Here is a 14,572-nt window from a genome sequence, read left to right on the forward strand (position 1 = left end):
GAAAGGTGGGTGACTCTCAAGAACAGGGACAAATGTCTCCCAAGTTCCCTTGGCCTTTCTCCTAACTTTGAAAGGAACTACACGGAAATAATTCTTATATTTGAAATAACTTTCTTGGAGTTAAAGATGACAGGTGGAGAATGATGATTTGAAGGATTCCCCTTCAAACAGATGACTCGGAAAAAATTAAAGGTAAAATCCCATTTAGAATCAAGTTTTTTGGGGTTTATCACCTTGTATTCAATTGCTTTTTCTTTTCTTGGTGTGTGTCGGGGGGTGGTGGTGGCAAGGGTGAGTCAATCATTTCTGTGCCTTCATTTTTGAGGCAGGGTCTACCACTGATGCTGAAGTTCACCACTGGCCAGCAAGTCCCTTGGGATGCCCTTCTTTCTGCCTCCCCCTCACTAGGATTAAAGGTGCACACTGCTGCACCTGACTATTGGAAGAGAGCTGGGATCTCAGGTCCTCATACCTGTTCAACAAGCATTTTAGTAGTCATCTCCTTACCCCTCAAAGTCAGAGGGTTGATCTCAGGCCTATTTCTAACTCAGCATCCTCATCCTAGCTCAGTGAGTGGGAAACGTGCCTAGAGACTCCAGAGAGTAAATATTTCCTATTGGCAGTTGAGGAAAACACTGATAGCACCACAGAGTATGCCTTTGACTTCAAAAGAGGGAACTACCTGCCATGTGTGGTGTCATAGCTCCAGGATCACATGCAAGGGGCTGTCAAGAGTTAAACACTAGCCTGGTAGCACACACCTTTATTCCCATAATTCAGGAGACAGAGGCAGGCAGATTCTCTGTGAGTTCGAGGCCAACCTGGTCTACAAAGTAAGTTCCTGGACAGCTGGGTCTACACAGAGAAACCCTGTCTCAATAAACAAACAAACAAATAAATACTAATGTATCTAAAGCATGGACAGGACATAGGCAATCTAAAACTTTGAGATGAAGAATGATGAGAAAGAAATGGACAAAGAGGATGAAAGCCAAAAGATAGCAAAGCATTTGAAAGATGGGGGAGAGAAAAATTGACAGGGTAGCCCTCTTGTCAGATAGCTGGGGAACAGAACTCTGCCTAGGATGCAGGATCAGCTAACTGTCAGAGCTGATGAGGAAAACAAAGCATGTTTCTCTTCAATTACTAAGCAGGAGCCTGTCACTCTATTCCTGGAAATGTAATCTTTTGTTCCTTCAACAACCCAGGGAATGGCAAGACAGCATTTCTAATGCTCCTGTAACCACCCATGGTTGGAAGACTCAACACTGGAATCAGGCTCTGTGTATGCCAAGCCCATTTCTCCTCTTTATGCTTTTGCATACTAGTGGACTGTGGTGGGAACTTTTTGTGTATTATTCCTACATGATAGTAGTCATTGTGTGTATGAATGTATATGTTCACATGTGTGTGTGTGTGTTTATATGAGGCCAGAGGTTAGTATCAGGTTTCACCTTTATCACTGTTTCTGTTTCAGTTTTTTAAACATGTGAAGACTTGTGAAGACACACAAGTAAAGTGTCTACAGCCTATGCATACAGAAAAAAGAGTTTCTGTATGCCACTTGCTGTTAGTATTTATTACAACACTTTCCTTACAAAGCATCTCTTTGTTTCTTTTGTTTTGTTTTGTTGTTATTTTTGAGGCGTAATCTCAACTACCTAGCTCAGGCATTCTTGGAATTCACTATGTAGATCAGGCTGGCCGGCTCTGAATTCCAAGAGATCCATGCTTGCCTTTGCCTCCCAAGTGCCACTAAGCCTAGTACAAAACACATACCCTTTACTTTGGGGTAAGTCCTGTAAAATGGATATAGGATTCCAATTAGATAAATGCAAAGCCCTGGGCACCACTCTGACTGTCAGAAAAGGTGAGATTTTTTTTGGTTTTGTATTTGTTTTGTTTCTTAAAAAAGCTTCTGGACTGGAGAGATGGCTCAGAGATTAAGAGCACTGCCTGTTCTTCCAGAGGTAGGTCCTGAGTTCAATTCCCAGCAACAACATGGTGGCTCACAACCATCTGTAATGAATCTGGTACTGTCTTCTGGTGTGCAGGCCTACAATTAGGTAGAACAATGTTTACACAGTAAATAAATAAATAAATAAATGCCTCATTCCAGACTTCTGCCTACTCCATTGGTGGGTGAGGACTTAGAAGCCAACTTACATTTTTGTTTAGAGGGAAATAATACTTCAGCGAGTAGTTTCCTTATCAACAAAATAAATAAATAAATAGAAGCCTCATTCTTCTGCCTACTCCATTGGTGGGTGAGGACTTAGAAGCCAACTTACATTTTTGTTTAGAGGGAAACAATGCTTCAGTGAGTAGTTTCCTTATCAACCTTGTATATCATGTGTAAGTACTGACATCATTCTCTGCCATCATCAGACAGAAAAGTGTCACATGAAATTTTTAAAGTGTTTAGCCACAATTTCATACTGAAAACTGGAATTTATATTTTATCAGTTTTCCACAAGAAAATGATAGTACAGTACAAATTAAACTGTTCTAGTGCAATGAAGCTGCATAGAGACTGCACTAAAGGTAACAAAACTCTGAAACCACCCTCTTCATGAAATAAGGAAGGGACTTTTTTTATGCAGTCAGCACTCAAGGATAGATCTTTTCAGACTTCAGTAGAGCGAGAAAAACAGCCCCATTTAGGTGGGAAATATCCCTTATGGTAACAAATAATTTTTAAATTTAAGTTTTTAAAAGTCTCATACAATATATTTTAATCATATTCTATCCCCTCCCCCAACTCCTTCCAGATCCTCTTCTCCATCTCCCTATCCACCCAACTTCTTGTTTTCGATCCAAGAGAGAGAGAAGGGGTGGGAAGAAAATCGAAATTATTTTCAAGCTTCTTTACGTATAAGAGAAACACAAGCGGGGGGAGAGGGGTTGGCGCAAAGAGACCATGGGAAGCTGCTCAGTTTTATCAGAGAGTACACCCTCAATTTCACAAATCTCGGCTCACATAGATCAAGTGGTCTACAGCAGAAATAAGGAAAGATATTTCATAGTGTGTCCTTTGAAATCACACTGGTGACATACACAAGGTAAGAACCAGTGTGTTCTTCATTCACTGCTACCTGATTTTGGGACCCAGGGAGCGGTTAGACAATGAGGTGTAGACATGTCTTTCTATCAGCATTTTAACATGCAGTGTGAAAAGGCCGAAGGTTACTCTCTGAACAAATGTTAGCCAATGGTGACCACTTTGGAGGCAGGGGTGTAGGTTAGGGACAGTGGGGACAAACAAGTGCAATAGCCACTCTGCCTCTTTCCTATGTGACTCAAGGGCAAATAACCCCACCTGGCAACATCTCTCTCCTGTAAAAGTAAAAATGAAGAGTCCATGCCCATGAGGTGGGCATAATGACAAGGTGGGCAGATGCAGGCCATGTGTGCGTCTGGCACAGAGACACGCTTAATGTTACTCCTATCAAACTAACCACCTTAGTACCTTATCTTCCAGGTGTGGATCTGCTGACTGCTTTCTATGAACATGTCGGGGGGAGGGGATAGTTTGAGATACTGGGTCTTGCTATGTAGCTCTAGATAGCTGATACAGAACAAGCTATACTCAAACTTCCAGCAAACCCACAGTCTCTGTCTTCTCTTGCTTGGGTTATGGACATGCATCACCATGTCAGCGTATAATTAGTGACCATATTCTTCTGTTTTGGTTTGTTATTATAAAGCAGGATCTCATTATTTAGTCCATGGTGATCCTTAACTCAGTCTCTATCCACTTGCCTCAGCCTCCTGTGTCCTGGGATCACAGCTCAGCATCACCACACCCAGTTTCCATATGTCTATCCATCAAATTTATTTAGTACATACCAAGAGCATGGCCCTGTGGGATATAATAATAGGTATAACCAATCTATGAGGTTGGAAGAGGGCCTCTGTAGTAACTATAATACAATTGTCCTTTGATAAAATTATGTTGAATGACAACCCAGGCCACAATCGCTAACTAGAAGGCAGTAAGAATAGACATTAACATAGAAAGGAGCCAGGGGGGGGGGGGCACTAACAACAAACTAAATCTGCAGGATAGGTCTAGGCACCCACACAGAAGAAAACTACACCTTTATATATACTTATTGAAGAATGAGAGAGAACAACTGAATTATGCTTTCTACTCATGAAGCTACAAACAGGAAAGGTAAACTTTAAAATGGTCTAAAAATTATCTAACGGTGCTGGGAGTATTAGATATTCATATGCAAAAGAATAAAGCTGCTCCCTCCTCAAACCATGTACAAAAATTTACTCACAAGAGATGACAGACAGAAATTGATACAACTCTCAGAAGTTATTAATCTGTAGTCCTTGGTTAGGCAATAATACCAAAAGTGTACAAAATACAAATTAAGCACAGTACAAATTGAAGAGGTTCCTTCATTCCCTGAGAATAATACTACCAAGATAAGGGAAAGAGAATCAATAGAGTAGGAGAGAATATTTTTTAATCCTATCTGATGAGAAGCTTATATCCAAAATATATGAAAGGCCTCTACTATTAGATAATATAAAAGTCAATAGTCTATTTGAAAGACAAATGAAGGATTTAAACAGACAGTTCTCTAATGATGATATACAAGTAACCAATAAACACATGAGAATGTACTCAGTGTAACTGGGTAATCCATCAGGAATATAAGTCACGACCACCATGACATATCACTTCTTAGTCATGAAGCTATTTTAATCAAAATGACAACTAGCAAAGATGAAACTCTCAAATAAGAATATAAAATGGAGTTGCCATCTTGGAAGATAGTCTGGCAGAGGTTCAAAAAGTTATTTATGACATAACAGAACAATTCCATTTCATAGAATGTGTCCAAGAGAAATGAAAATGCATGCCAATATAAAAATATATACAAAGTATTTGTGGTAGTATTAGTCATAATCATCAAAAAGAAGTAAAAACTCAAAAGAATATGTATGTGTTAGTAACTTAAGCCTTTCAAATACTGTAAGTCACTTCTGGGTTACTTATAATAGCCAAGAGTTGCTAAATTGTGTTGCTTTGAGAATAGTGACAAGAAAATAAAAGTCATTGATACTCAGATAGACACATTCACTGTGAGCTTAACACAGAATCTGAAGTTGCTTGAATCCATGGATACAGGCAGCCAGCTATAAACTAAAAAAAAAAAAAAAAAAAAAAAAAACAAGTCTTTAAAAAATGGGTGATACATTTCAATGAGGCTATTTTAAAAGGTATGGTCTAAGAATAATGACATTAGAGTAGAAATATAGACAATAGGCTATAGACATTAAGAAAAAAAATCTTTTTTTTCTTTTTATCGTTTTTCAAAACAGGTTTCTCTGTGTAACAGTCCTGGCTGTCCTGGAACTCACTCTGAAAATCATGCTGGCCTCAAACACACTAAGATCTCCCTGCCTCTGCCTCCCAAAGTGCTAGGATTAAAGTTGTGTCCCACTATCACCTGGCAAGGAAAAAAATGTTTGGAAAACAAAATCATGAGTAAAGAAAGGAGAAATAATTCCATTAGTTTCAAAAACAAAAGGTAAAGCCTTATTAATAGAAAAAAATGTGTAGGAGAATGTCATATATAATTCTACTAATTTGAAAACCTAGACAGATGAGTGATTTTCTGGAATAATATACTAATAAAACTGTCTTAACATACAACATAAAGCCAAAGGAGAGGACTAACTGAATACAATGCTGTTAAGATGAAAGAACCTGCTGGGTGGTGATGGCACACACATTTGATCCCAGTACTCGAAGTAGAAAAAAGTGGATCTCTGTGAGTTCAAGGCCAGCCTGGACTACAGAGCAAGTTCCAGGACAACCATGGCTACACAGAGAAACCCTGTCTCAAACAAACAAACAAACAGTAGGAAACAACTATTTTCTCCTCCCTGTATCCAATTGCTAAAACAAACAATCAAATAACACACATGCCAGGATATTTTACAGAAAGCTCTTACACTGCCTTTAAGAGTGTGGTGCTCATTGTACAAACCCTTGTGCTCATACATGTTGTGGTTTGGCACCATTGGGAGGTAAGGCAGCCGGAAGGAAGTGAGGAGTGGTGAAGGAAGACAGGTTGTTAGGGGCATTCTGCTGAAAGCATTGGGATCCTTGTATCTCCCTTTCACCGCCATGATGTGAGATATCTTCAACCACATGCTTCTGCTGTGATGTCCTGCTGTACGTGCTACAGGCCCCAAAGCACTGGGGCCTAACAACCATGGTGTGAAACCAAGCCAAAACAACCCTTTCGTGCTGTGGAATAATTTTTCTTTACACTGCGGATATGTATTACTCTCATTGGTTAATAAAGAACTGACGGGCCAGTAGCCAGTATAGGTGAGACCACCAAACTGAAGGTGCTGGGATGAAGGGTGGGGTCAGAGGAGCTGCCAGCAGATCTAGGGAGAAGCAAGACGAGAATACAGTACTGAGAAAAGGCACCATGGCAGAGCACAGATAAGAAATATGGGTTAATGTAAAGGTTAGCTAGTAACAAGCCTGAGCTATTGGCCAAGCACGTATAATTAATATAAGCCTCGTTGTGTTTATTTGGGAGCAGCTGGCAGCACAGAAACTCCCACCTACACTTTCCTTTAGGTTGACTTTTTTTCAGCTACTTTGTCACAGTGAGAAAGGACATTTCAGAACACATTCATGAATAACTAGCAAAGGATCTCCGAGGGATATTTCTGTCTCATTTAAGTTTTCCAGTGCTATGAACTAACTCAGGGCCTTGTGCACCACATGCTGAGCAAGTACTGAGCTGTACAGCTAGACTGTGTCTAGCCCCCAAATATTTGTGTATATGTTGTGTGTTTTAGGGGTTGGGTGCTGGAAACCCAGACATCTCACACATGCTAGACAAATGTTTAGAGGGTTTAAATAACAGTCCATGGCTTTCTGACAAAAAGTAAACACTATGGTATTATGAAGGTCATATGAAATTTTGGTGCTTTTACTTTAAATAAAAAAAAAATATGTTACTGGTACAATAAGAATAACTTGATAATCATATGGGATGGAAAACCCTAAGGTATTCATTAAAAATGTGGATTGAATTTCTTGCTAGTTGTTAGAGCCATAGAGGTAGAAAAGGGACCTGATAACTGACACCTGAAGGATGACTTTGAGTTAAAGTCATCCACATACTGATTTACCAGTCTAATCATACAAATTCAAAGCACAGGTAACAAAAATAAATAGTCTGAGTCTTAGTCCATTTGTGGTGATGTTTATAAGAAGCAGAAATTGGTGAAGTTTTGTGTCACACAGTTCTGCTAACTGGAGAGTACAAAGTCAAGATAAGACACCAATGGACTTGGGAGTCTCACAAGAGACCTGTCCTAAGATGGCAGCTTGTGTCCAAAGGGTTAGAAGGATTAACACTGGGTTAGCATTGGGCAGAGCCAAGACAGAACCAAAACATATTCTCCTAAACCCTCTCAAAACAGCTCTAATTCCTGTCATACTCATGACTTTATCTATCGTCTGAAAGTTTTACATATCACACTGGCCATTTATTTTCAACATTTGAATTCAGGGAGACATTTTTAGAGCACAGTACAAGACAGTTTTCCCTCCAATACGAAACTCTTCTTATTTTGGGGCTGAGGGTGTAGCTCAGGTGATGGAGTGTTTACCTACTATGCACAAAGCCCAGGTTCAGACCATAGCAATCCATTAATCCGGTATGGTGGTTCATGCATGCTATCCCAGCACTCAGAACTCAAAATGCTTGGGGTGGGGGTGCCAAGAGAATCAGAAACTCAAAGTCAGGCTTAGTACAAAGCAAATTCAAGGCCAGCCTGGGATCCATGAGATACTAGGAAAACAAACAAATAAAGAACAGTTTTAACATGTTAATAATTACAAGCTACATCCTCAATAGGTTTTCAAAGAAAAAAGAAAACTATCACATTACATACATGCATCAACACACCCAAGTGCAAAAAAACATATCCAAATCAAGAAATACTGGTTTTACAGAACAAAGGAGGTATTGATCAAAATGAAACCCCTTTTCAAAGGATACAACTTTTAAGCACAACTGTTTGAATTCTGCAGCAAAGTTTTTCCAGGAAAAGAACACTGATTGTTTTCTAAGATTAATTTATAAGGCTCAATTAGGAAGTAACAAATATTGCTGGGAAAGAGAAGCTAAACAAAAGAACTTCCAGCTTATTGGATGCTTTTAAAAGTTAAAGGTCCTTAATAACAGGGTATTTTATCAACTTATAACCAAGACGTGATAGACAATCATTACTGACATTTCTTCCTGCATATGGCTTATAATGACTTGCACATAATGTCAAGAGATAGATGATAAATCACTGAACAGTTAGTATGGATCACAGAGATGCATCTCCCTTATAAGAACCTTTTGACTTCTAGAAATGAAAAGGGGAAAAGGTGTAACAATTTGAAATACTGTTTTCCATCTGGATTTTGCCACACATATATGAGGAAGTGACCCCTCCACTCTTACAGAAAACAATCCCACTGACAACTCCAGGGCTTTCCTAAGTCTGTTGGGGAACCATACAGCAAATGGGAAATAAAATTAATTCGAAAGACTGTCAGTTTTAACAAGGAAAGGAAACAGTAGATGCAGAGCATTTCCTTACAACTGTCCCTATTTGACTGTAACCTCCAAGGTGGAAAGCGCCCAGATTTTTGTTGTTTTGTTTTATTTGATTTGTTTTTGTTTTTTGAGACAGAGTTTTTCTGTATAACATTCTTGGCTGTCCTGGAACTCACCATGTAGACCAGGCTGGCCTCCAACTCACAGAAATCCACCTGTCTCTGTTTCCGGAGTGCTGATATTAAAAGTGTGTGCCACCACTGCCCTGTCTTGACCAGCTTCTTTAATGGTATGAACAGGTTGTCAACCAGTGGGCTTCCAGTTGCTCCTTGACAATGGCTCATATAATGAAATCTACGAAAGAGGACTAAGAGGAAGAAACTATTCTACAATGATGCCATCAAAGATGAAAGTTCTAGAAACTCTGAATTTGTGTTGAACAGGACCGCAGTCACTGTGGAATCTATTTGCAGGACCTCACTACAGACTGACTGTTTGACAAGGTTATACACCTCCAGCCTCAACACTGTGCAGCCTTCATTAATCCTGTGCTATCATCACCTTTTGGTCTGCTCTGCTGTGGCCCTCTCTGGCCTCAGAACACACAAGGGCAAGGGACATGATGTTTGAACTCTGGAAATGATGCACAACATAGGTGTGCTTCCTGGGGGCTTTACTGCAGAAAAGCTCACCCTCCTTTATACAGCCAGCCATTCATTTCAGAGAGCTCAAGAAATGGCAACAAAAGTAAAAGCCCAGAGGCCAGCCAGGCCCTTTTGTACTGGCTGACCCACCTTTAAAGCACTCTGAAGGGCTTTATCGTTAACGAGAGGGAGAGAAAATAGTAAGGCTACAATATCACACTTAGCATTATAATGTGCAGGTGAGTGTGTTTTATGTCAGTAAATTATAGATTGCTCAATGGCAGGCTAGTTACACAGCAGATTTATCTCAACTGCAATTGCTCTAAACAACACCAGAACATTTGGTGACAGAATTATAGAACCAAAGCCTGCTTGTAGCCACAACACACAGATGAGGAGGCTGAGTAAGTCTACATGGTCTGGTAGGTATGCTTAAAACACACCTTCCCTGGTACCCTTCCCTCATAAATAAGTATCACTGAATTTGTCTCTACTCATCAAGTACCCGGCTTTATCTCAGTAACATGGCCATTAATTGTATGCCTGTCATATTTTCAAATGTTATGTCTCAATCCTCTCTCTAAGTCTATGGGGACCATAGCACAATCCTGTTTGCAGAAGAATTGGGAAACCTCAGGGAAGCAACCTATCCAACTCTACAAAGCCAGAGGGTGGAGGGGCTGTGGGTTACACTTGAAGTCTTATTACTAACAACCCCAGTGATGTCCCAAAGTATTCCAAAATGTTTTAGTGTCCCAAAGTCCCAAAGAGAAGCTGCCTAAAGCCAGTTCCAGTACTTTCTTAAATCACTATGATTTTGTCCTTACACATACTCCTCCCACCCACCCTGCCCAGAGACAGTGTTTCTCTGTATAACCTTGGATATCCAGGAATTCTCGTTAGTCCAGGCTGGTCTGGAACTCAGAGATCTGCCTGCTTCTGCCTCCAGAGTGCTGAGATTAATTAAAGATTAAACTGTACTACTACAGCCTGGTTTACACATAATTTGAAATACACAAATCAAACATAACAACAAAACTCACTGTAAGTCATTTGGGATGCCCAGGTTGGCCAAACTCCTGAGCCTGAAATGCAAAGGGACATCCAGGAACAATGCCCCAACAGTCACTGACACCTACACAGGCTCCTTCCAGATGGAAGGAGCCTTTCCCCTTTCCTAAACTGCCCTTCCTGCTGCAACAAGCACCACTCCCTGGAAATGATATTACCTCTGCCCAGAAACAGCTTTCACTGAGCCTTTTGGTGGCTGAGGCAGACAGGACCCTCTCAGTCAAAGAGGCGCCTTCATCATCTTCATCGGCACCAGCACTCTCCCCATGAACATCATCCACCTCATCACAGCTGCTCCATATACAGTGCTAGGTGGCTGGAGGTCAGGCACTGTGCAAAGGCAGTAAGGAAGGCATTGCTCTCTCTACTTTACAGATGAACAAAGTGAGTCTCTGACAAGCTAAGTAACAAAGGAGGAGGATAAAACCCAGGCCTTTTTCCTGCATGTCCCTTACCGGGGCAGGGAGGTAATTCTAATTGAGCATTATATTTTATCCTATTGCCCTCTTTTTAGAAACCCACTTCTACTCAGCATTTGTCTCCCTTGCAGAGACAAGTTTCTCAGGAGAACTGATCGGACCTCTAGTGTCCCTTTGTAACAAATCGGCCACTTTAGCCGATGTATTATGCACATCACCATTCTCTTTTTGTAGTACAAAAGGATAGGAAGCAGGTAAAGGCACATAAAGAGAATGGGGGAGGGAGAGAACCACAACATAATAACGTTGTAATGAATCTGACCTCTGATACAATAATAGATGTTCTTTTTCTTAATTTAGATGTTACTCGCCTGTGCCTTCTTCATGCCTGGTACAGAGGCACTTACTGCTTTGTGCTTGGTGATTTCTCACACTTCCTGTTTCATTCTTATTGCAGCCTACCTATAAAGCAGACATACCTGGACCCATTCTGTGGCATTTTCTTTAAGTATGTGTGCATGTGTATATGTGCATTCATGTTCATGCATATGCACTTCTGTATGTGTGAATGTACATGCATGCATGTAGAGGGTAGAGGGCAGCAGATAACCTCAAGCTGTGTCATTCCTCAGGTGTCATCTATCTTGTTTTTACTGAGACAAAGTCACTCAATGAATTTCAAACTCACTAAATAGACTATGCTAACCCTAGGGACCTGCCTGTCTCTGCCTCCCCATCATCTAGATTACTAATCAATAGCATACATCCAGATATCTTTACATGGGTTCTGGAGATCAAACTCACATCCTTACGCTTGCCTTGCAAGCAAGCTCTTAACCACCCGAGTCATCTCTCCAGACCCCAATGAACTTTTTTTGGCCTCTCTTTCTCTCTCTCTCTCTCTCTCTCTCTCTCTCTCTCTCTCTCTCTCTCCCCCCCCCCACGGATATGGCAGGTCTTATGATGGCTAAAGTTAAATTTAAGTTTAATAACTGTGCTTAAGGTATCTATAAAACAAAATTGCTTCTAACCTATAAGCCCTACTTGCCCAAGGTCAGATTCCTGAAATGCTAGGGGCTGTTGTTCATGTAAGATAACAAACCACATGTTTTCACTTCTGTAAACAATCTTGGTTGCCCCAACAACCCAAACTATACAAGATGTGCTCCATCACCTGTAGGGACTGGGGTGGGGTGTGGGGAGTGTTGCATGGTCAGGAAGTACATCAGAAGGTATGCTTGGTCCCACGGAACCAAGCAGGCACACAAGCACGTTTGTGTTGAAGTACAGAACAAAGGCTTAGGCACTGGATACCTTATTTTTTAATAAGTACATAGCCTTGCTGGGTTTGCCTTTAAAAGCCCATAAGTAATGTAATTTGGGGCAATACTTTGGGAGTACCAAGAATGGACCTGGCCAGTGTCCATCGTCATGCTAGTATTTAATAAAGCTTGCTTCAAATTTGGCTCAAAGATTGTAGTAGAGGTCTTATTCTTACCCAGTGGGATTAACAGTCTCATTGTAGCATAGGATGCCTCTGATTCAAACTCCTTTAAACTCAGCATCCTGAGTATTGGGATTGTAAGCACCCACCACCACACTTGCCCTTACTAGTGCCACTTGTGTGAAATATAAAAAGTTTGGACAATCTATCCAAGCATCAAAATAACATTTAAATCTCAAATCCTGCTACAACTTTTAGGAAAAGATAATCTAAATTAAGAGATAAATGCAAACAAAATAAAATAGGAAAGGAAGATATACAACTGGACAAAAAATATTTGAAATGATGATCAATATCATTTTGTATCAGCAAAAATGCAAAAAAAAAAAAGTCACAAAGAGATGCTACTGCATACCCACCAAGATGACAAAAATATTTGTACACAAAACTAACAATACCTAATGATTTTGACAATGAGGTATGGTCTGAACTCATGGTAGGCTAGGCAGAGTAAAAGCTATATGCACCTTGGAAATGTTTTGGCAAGATCTACCACAACTGAATTTACAACCAGTAATGATGCTCCAGGTATTGTACATAAACGTGTAATTGTGTAAGAACACATACAGCTTGGACTTAAAGCTGGAAACTATTGAAACCTACAGAGGAGGATGGTAGTCTATCAAAACAATTAGAAGGTATCAGGTGGGGGGAAAATGAAACTACTGTTATGTTGAAAGATGTGGATACATTTCAAAAGAACAACATTAGAAAAAGAGGACAGAACTAGGGCTGGTTGGACATTTCAGATGAATGAAAACACCTGCCTCAAAGCCTGATGACATAAGTTAGAGCCCTGAACACAAGAAGTGGAAGAATCAACATGTACAGGGCCTCTCTCTCTCTCTCTCTCTCTCTCTCTCTCTCTCACACACACACACACACACACACACACTCAAGTATACACACACAGATAAATAAATGTTTGTATACACACACGTATCATCAGAATCATGGTTATTTCTGAGAAGGAAAGGAAGTAATAGGTGGAGATATAAGGGGGCTGCTAGAAGGCTTTTATCTGGAACCAATCATATGGCTCTGTGTATGTCCATATGCAAACAAGCAGGCACACAAGCACGTTTGTGTGGAAGTACAGAACAAAGGCTTAGGCACTGGATACCTTATTTTCTAAGCCAGAGCCTCTTACTCGCCTGGAGCTGTCCAAGTAAGGTGAGGCCAGGGTGGATGGCCAGCCATTGTCAGAGGCCTTTCTATCTCCACCTCCCCAGCATTGAGTTATAATCACTTGCTATGTGTAGCTTCTTTTAGGTGAGGACTGAATCTAGTGCACCACTTTACTGGCTGACCTGTCTCCTCACTACCTTGCCACCCACTTTTTGGTTTGTAAATGATGTACTCTACTGTGTACAGGGAAGGCGCATATTGGCCCTGCAGAATCCTTGAACGGTGTGAATTTGTGCAGGTGTGCAATTGTGACAAAATGTACAAGGCATAATTTAGGTGTCTACCCTTTAAGAGGAATAGAACTAAGTAATAAACAAAGAAAGAAACAAAAAACAAAACAAATCTTAAACGAAGCCTCAAGGCCACAGGCCTCAAAACAAAGGATGGTCCAGTGTTACTGTGAGTTCCACTGTCAGAAATCTGCAGAATTTCATTTGTGTGTGTGTGTGTGTGTGTGTGTGTGTGTGTGTGTGTGTGTGTGTGTACGTATACGTACCCAGACACATGTACATGCACCCATGTATATAGAGGTCAGGACCCAAATCAAGTCATTTCCTCTTTTGCTCTTTGCTCTCTACCTTACTTTTGGAGCCTCATCTCTGACTGACTCCTCTGCTTACCAACTCAGCAAGACTATCTGCTAAGTGAATTTTAGGGATCTTCTTGGCTCCAAATCCTCAGCACTAGAGCTTCAGGTAAGTGCCCCACATTTAACTTTTTATGAGAGTGCTGGAGATGGGAACGAGATGGGAACTCAGGTTCTCATACCAGCATGGCAGGCACTCTAATAGCCAACCCCAAATTCCCTCCATAGTGGTTTCACAGAGTGCCTCATTTTAAGTCATACCACATAACTGAAGAACATTTCACCTATCACTCATGCAACGTTTTCTTTCAAGATTCTGCTGAAACAGATGTGGCGTTTCTACAACAAACCCTAATGAAGTGAAGCTGAAGCTATGTAAAACCAATTAGAGATGAAAACAAGACATGTATATCTTTAAAATCAGCAGATGAAATGAAGAATACATGAGCTGCGGCTCCTTTATGCTGTAGGACTTAATGCTCCATTCTAGGAGATGGGTGAGGAGAAAACATCAAACACACTCACATACAGAAACCAGAGGAATAAATCCACCA

The 14,572-nt window shown here is 40.6% G+C and overlaps 1 protein-coding gene across 18 annotated transcripts in view; it reads right to left on the reverse strand.

The window, feature by feature from the left end:
• The window catches only part of Magi1 (membrane associated guanylate kinase, WW and PDZ domain containing 1), a 576,610-nt gene that overhangs the window by 209,487 nt on the left and 352,551 nt on the right, over window positions 1–14,572 (reverse strand). The window lies entirely within an intron of this gene.

This window comes from Phodopus roborovskii, unplaced genomic scaffold, assembly GCF_943737965.1.
Source record: "Phodopus roborovskii unplaced genomic scaffold, PHOROB, whole genome shotgun sequence".
NCBI lineage: Eukaryota > Metazoa > Chordata > Mammalia > Rodentia > Cricetidae > Phodopus > Phodopus roborovskii.